Below are 6,913 nucleotides of genomic sequence, written 5' to 3' on the forward strand. Positions count from 1 at the left end.
CAGGGAGGTCAAGACTTAACACCCAGACTTTTGCTGGGGACAAACCCCTCTCTTCAATGGGTGGCTGAGGGGACCAAAAACTGCCTGGGAGGTTCTCCTTAGTTACACAATTGTTGTCTCCTCAACTACACCAAGCATCTAAACAATACATACAGAACAAAAAACACAAGTCCCATCTTTTGTTCAGTTGAGATCCTTTAAAAAAATTTCTGATAACTGAAAATGGAGTTGATTATCTATCTGGGTCTGTGTGCAGATTGCGGGAAGAACCCAATACCACCTCCCTTGCTTTCTAACACTGTTCAGTCCTTACGCTATGGACAGGCTAGGTGCAGCTGAAATGGCACAGGTCTTCCCCTGGTACAAAGTGCACAGAAACCCCAACTCCTCCAGTATCGGGAATCCAATTGCCGAATACGCCAAATAATGTCACGGTCTGCCCAACCCTAGCGGGAGTCGTGATGGGTATTTTTATGGATCTCAGAGTGCAAAAGACACAGCAGGGGACGAGACCAGTTTATTTTTGCAGAAATGCACTTTATTTAGTGCCAACCAGAATGCGATAGGGGGAGAGAGAGAAAGGGAGAGAGAAAAGGGGGGGTTGGGATTATAGCTACCAAGATGGGCAGAGGAATCCTCGTGGAACCAGGCAATAGATGTCTGTTGCTGTCTGGGGAGATCTCGGAGAGTCTTCTTTAAAAAAGTCACATTTATAATTATTTCTCAAAGCGAGTGGCTTCTGGCCAAAAGGTGGGAAGATTTAAGGACTATTGTATTTGGAGCTTGTTACCCTGAGGAACAGAAGGAAACAGGATGCTTCAAGGCATACCAAACCGTCTTTGTTGTTATGAACACACGCAGGGCAGCCCATACCGGACCAGTCCACTGTTCTTACATCTGTGGGAGCTTTTTTGAGTAAGTGCCCCGTGACTAGTTGTCATGAAGAACCAGTCCTGGAAGGCATCACCTGAGGAACATTTACTTGGCGTTCCTCCAATCCCTGGCCAGCGTAGGCCTCAGGCGAGGGTCGTTGGGCAGAAACAGATGAGAGTCTCAGATGGACTCTCACAACATCTGGCTGTGCTCCTTCCACTTCTGGTTTGCTCCTTCAACTTCTGGCCTATATCCTTCACTAGAGCCCCCATCCACTCTGGTTGGCTTATTTCTGTGGTGGGTTGTGGAGCAGGGTTAGGATTTGGGGCAGCATCCCTAGTCCCTGGGGCAGAGGCAGGCTCTGGGGCAACATCCCTAGCCCTTGGGGCAGAGGCAGGTTCTGGGACAGCATATCTATTTCCTGGGGTAGATATCAGAGTCGTTATCCAAGCCAATATTCCCTTGTTTCTGAATGCTAGGTAGAACAGGCCTATCAGCAATGCCAGCCACTGATTAATAACACTAGCAATTAAGCAGATCTGAAATCCTTGAGAACCTGTGGGGTAGCCTCAAAAAACTGGGTGATAGGTTGGGAGAAAATTTCCCTTGCATTCATCACCTCACAGTAAGTACAATTATTGAAATAATCCCAGAAATACGCAGTTAGAGTACGATAGCTCTGGATCCATGTAGCCACTTCCCAGAAAAAATTAAAAACCATGAATTCCTGACATAATCAATCCACCAAACGAATTGGATAACAGCTAGAGTAACTTTGGTGAGGGGGCCCATATTCAAATAAGGGCTTGTGAATTGGACAGAGATATCTGTGTCCACATGGAGCCCAAACCAGATTAAACCGGACAGCATGTTGCCACTTACGAGAGCTGTTTTTCCTGTCTTAACTCTCCACTCAGTGTCCTCGAGCCCCACATCTGAGCGCCAAAATCTGTCTCCTGGTTTGAAGGACAGGTGTCTGCCAGTAAAGGCAGGAATTTTCCTTTGAAATAGAGACCTTAATTCCACTCACCCAAGTATTATAATTGTTTGAATCAAGGATTCTGACGCAGAGATAAGGGGGTAGGAATAACAGCTCTTTTACTGATATATCAAACTGTACATGCAGAAAACAACAGCAGTTGTTAAAATTACTAACAAAGCAGAACAGATAGCTCGGTTCCAGTCCCTTCTTTAGGTGCAGGCACACTCTCTCTGTCCTTGGTCACGGTGCTGCAGACATAGCAAAGCCCAGCTGCTGCAGAGGACAGGCAGGAGCGGAGGCGGGAGGGGCGGCAGCAGCCACACAGTTCTCAGGTGGGAACGGGCTGGAGCGGGTGGTTCCTCGCTCACTGTTTGTGTCCGGGTGATCATCTGTGACCGCAGAGGCAGGAGGCTGGAACGGGGCAGATGCAGGGCAGGTGATCACAGACCGTCTGGCTCTCCTGTGTTCAACTGTGTGGGCTGCATAAGGGGTGTCCTCCTCCAAGCTTGCTGGAAACCCGAGTCACCCTCCTGAAGCCCGAAAAGCCCCTCCCGAAGGTGCAGCCACCGACCCCTTTTGTCTAGAGTTGTCAAAGATCCTGGGTGTAACCTGGCCAGCTCCATTGACATGATAATGGGAAAAATTCTTTCAATTGACACAGTAATAGAAAAACACTCAACCCCCTAGAAGGCCCTGTAATGGCACTCTAGGTGATCTGTTTCATCACCTTGCTGGGCACTGAGGTCAGGCTGACAGGCCTGGAGTTCCACAGATCCTCCTTCCAGCCCTTCTTGGGGATGGGCTCACATTGGCACCTCCAGTCCTCTGACACCTTCCTGGTGAGCCAGGACTGATGAGAAATAAGGGAGAGCAGCTTGGGGAGCTCATCCAGCAGCTCTCTCATCCCCTAGCACAGTTCCAATCTGGTGCCAGACACACCTGTGAGCATCTGAGTGGCTCAGCAGGTCCCCAGCTGCTTCCTGCTGGATTACAGGAGGGCTGTTCTGTTCCCTGCCCCATCTACCAGCTCAGGAGAACACTTGTCCTGAGAACAACCTGTCTTATTGTTGAAAACTGAGGCAAAGAAGGGGTTAAGTAGCTCAGCCTTTTCTTCATGCTTGGTAAGCCTACCCACTTCCATAAACAATGGAGGCTCTCCTTGTCCCTCCCGTTGCCACTAAAGTAATTTTTGTATTCTTCACAGATGTAGCCAAGTTCAATCCTAATGGAGTTTTACCTCTCTCATTTTTATTTTCCAAGACCAAACAACATCCTTAAACATTTCCTAACCTGCGTGCCTATCTGTCCAAAGGTGATGCTTACTCTATTTTCCCATGAGTTCCTGTCCTGGTTTGGGACAAAATTAGGAGAAAAAATCTCCCAAAGGAGCCCCCCAGAAAAAACAAATCCCCAGAACTCCTCCCCCCTCCTTCTATCAGGTTTGGGAAGAGCTTCCTCTGAGGGAAAAGTGGAAAAAACTTCTTTATTTAGCAAACACACCAAGAAAGAAGCTTTCCCCAAAACAAGGAAATACAGCCACAGATGCCAAAATAATTTGTCACCCATTTTAGTAGATGTACAGTCTCAGAGCGTGTCGGATGTCAAGGAGGGCAGAAACGCGTATGTCTTGTCAGAAACAGAGGCCGGGATCTTTTTGAAGTTTTAGATCAGGTGGAGTCCAAATCAGATTTGGCTGGTATTCCTAGCGAATAAAGGAAAAAGATGCAAAAAACTAGCAAAAAGTAGCTAAGCCAAGTGAAAAAGGGGGGAAAGGGGGGCAGCCAAGTGAGCAGCAGCTACCAAGCCACCAAAAGCCGAGCAGCGAGGGCAAGCGAGGCAGGGGGAGGGCGAGCAGGGAGGAGCGCATCAGCCCCCAGCCAGCGGCGGCAACTGATGGGGGAGGGTGCCGGGAAGTTACTAGTCAAAATAAACCTTTTAAGCATGAAGAGTATTTGGGGATACAAAGTGTTGTAACATCAACCCAGGACAGTTCCTCCAAAAAGCTCCATACCTAGCCAGGCCAAACATTTTCCCAGCTTATTCACTTTTTGGCTCACAAGTACAGGCTGTTCCTTCTCCTTCAATATTTCTTTCTTGAAGCGTTTCCCTCCTTTCTGTAATTCTTGTTTCCCTAAGCGAATCAGTAAATGATTTGGTACCTGCCAAATCTGCATCCTGAGTAGGCCAAAATCTGCTCTAAATCCAGAGCAGAAGTTTGGTTGATGCCTCTCCTTCTTTCACAGAATATATTAATACCACAGTAATTTCATGGTCACTGTACCCCAAACAGCCTCTGACCACCACATCTCCCACCAGCCCTTCTCTGTTTGTGAACAGCAAGAGACAGAGCTTTCCTGTCCTGTGGGAAGAGAAGGAAACCTCCCCAAGGAGCACCCTGGAAGGATCAGCCTGAATGTGAGGAAACAGCAAAGTCCATGCCAGGGTGTCCCAGCTGAGGCTGGGCCATGCCATGGCTCTGTGTGCCAGGAGCTGGCAGCGCTGGGTGCAGGGAGCCCAGGGAGGGCACAGCAATGCTGGGCTGAGAAATGCTGGGGGCACAGTGAGATGGGCGTGTGCAGGCAGCCAGGGCAGAGGAGCAGCTTGCACAAGGGCACAGGCTGCAGGAGAGATGGCCAAAGGCTGGGCAGGGCTGGCAGGGCCAGAGGTGCCCAGTCCTTTGTGTCCTGGGCTGGGCAGTGCCTCTGGAGTCCCACAGAAGGAACTTTCCTTGCAGGGGCTGCACTTTGCTGCTTCCTCGGCCCTCCCTGAGCAGTCTGGCAGGGCTTGCAGTGTGTTGCCATTTGTCCTTGCTGCCCCTCCCATCCCACTGCCCCAGGAATAGCCTTGAGCCACCTGTGAGGGACAGGCCCTGCTGGGCCAGACCTGGGCTCAGCCCTTGGCCTTTCTGCTGCCTCCAACCAGTCCAGGCCTTGCTCAGCATTGCAGTTCCTGCTCACAGCCTTTGGCTCCTGCAATCCTGGCCGTAAGGATCTGCTCTCACCAGTGCCTGGGGAGCCTTTGGCAGTCCCTGCCCTCAGTGGGGCCAGGGATGCTCCAAGGCTCTTGGAGTTTTGCTTTTGACAATTTGAGCAGCTTCTTCAACATTCTCTCAGTGCCTGAGGCTCCTGGACTCAGCCCCAAATCCTCCATGGGGATCATTAAAACCCGGAAAGCTCTTAGGAGTTCTTTGTCTTCCTTCAATTGTCTTCAAGTCTTCAGGGTTGCTCAGCTGAACGGTGTCAGTTTGGATTTCTGTTAAGGTGGAAGATTTCAAAGTGCATCTCATGACATTTTTCTTTAATTAATGGAGTTTTTTGGGTTTTTTTACTTTTTCAATTCAGAGAGAACATGATAGAAGCATTCCCCAGGTGATCTGGATGCTGAATGTCTCGTTAGGAATTCTAGGCACAGAGAAGGATAAGCCCCTTGCTGGCTGACCCTATTTGGATAACCTGCTCCTCATTCCCAGCCTCAATATGTCTGACATCCTCCACCTGGGACTTACATCCCTGTGCTGTGGATCAGAACCTAGTCCCCTGAGCTCTGCAGCTGGGTGTCCCAGCCCATTGCACCATGTCCCATCAGCTCTCCTCGGGGCTCAGCCTGCACACAGGCACAGAAGAAGTTTTCCTCTTTGTGAACAAAGAATGGAAAAGCCTGAGCAGGATTCCCAAACAACAAACCACTGAGGAAGTGAGGAATCACATGCTCAGTACAGGCTACCTGGAATGATGTCACCTTTCTACAAGGCACAGTGTGACCAGAAATTATCTCTGTAAGAAGAATTCTCTGAGTCTTTTGGCTAAATCCTCTAATCCTGTCCTTTCCCAGGATCTGTGTTGCAGATGGAAGCTGCTGGTGCCATTCTCACCTTTAAGTCCCTTTTGGAATGCAGACAGATGTTCCCAGGTGTGTTAAGCACGGTTTGATCAATGTTTCTACTGAACTTTTGAATTCCTCATGGAACACGGGTGTCATTTTGACACTGAGGAAACAAGGAATCACTTGTGACACTGAGGTCCCGTGGAACCAAGGGGCCACTGTGACACAGCAGAGCCATGTGGATCCAGTGGTCCATTTTGACACTGCTGATCCATGTAGACCATGGCAACACCACTAGAACCTCATTGAACCAAGCAGCCCATGGTGTCCCAGTGGGGCTGCATGGAGCCAATGGTCAATTGCCCATCCTAGGAGTTCATTTTGGCACCATGGGAGCTCCTGGAATGAGGTAGGCCATGGTGAAACTGCACAACTTCATGATACCCAACATCCATTGTGATCCAGCAGGACATCATTGGAACCAAGGAACTGCTGCTGACAGTACAAAAACTCATGGAACCAGCATCTGCTGTGGAACTGCAGAACCAGCAGAGTTGCTGGACCTTGTTCCCTGGCCCCTGGGAAGTGAATGTGGTAAGTTGGGTCGGCACTGGGGAGTGAGCTGTAGAGTGTGGTCAGTGGGGTGTGACCAGTGGGTTTGGGCAATACAGTGGCCATTTGGTATAGTTACTGGGCGTGGTCAGTGTCATATGGTCAGTGGATGTGGCCAGTGAATGCAGTCAGTAGGCACAGTCATTGTGTTTGGTCAGTGGATGTAGTCTGTGAAGGTGTGGTAATTTGGTGTGGCCAGTGGGTCTGCTCAGTTGTGTGTGATTAGAGTATGTTCATTTGGATGGTCAGTCAGTTTGTTCATCTAGGTGGTCAGTGGATTGTGGTGAGAAGCAGTGGGTAGTTGGTGTGTTCAGTGGATGTGGCCATGTTGGTTGGTCACTGGGTTTGGTCAGTGAGGTGTGGTCAGTGAGGGGGTGTGGTCAGTGAAGGTGGGCAGTGGGAGGTGGTCCGTGGTGGTATGGTCACTGGTGGTGTGGTCATTGGGTGCGGGCAGTGGGTGTGGTCATTTGGGTAGTCAATGGGTGTGATCAGTGAGGTGTGGTCAAAGGTGTCTTGGCAAAGGGTGTGGTCAATGGTTGTGGGCAATGGATGTTGACAGCAGTGTGTAATCAGCGGGTGTGGTCAATGAATGTGGTCAGTTGGTTAGTTGGGTGGGGGATGGTC

This window comes from Erithacus rubecula (assembly GCF_903797595.1).
Source record: "Erithacus rubecula genome assembly, contig: scaffold_104_arrow_ctg1, whole genome shotgun sequence".
Classification (NCBI taxonomy): domain Eukaryota; kingdom Metazoa; phylum Chordata; class Aves; order Passeriformes; family Muscicapidae; genus Erithacus; species Erithacus rubecula.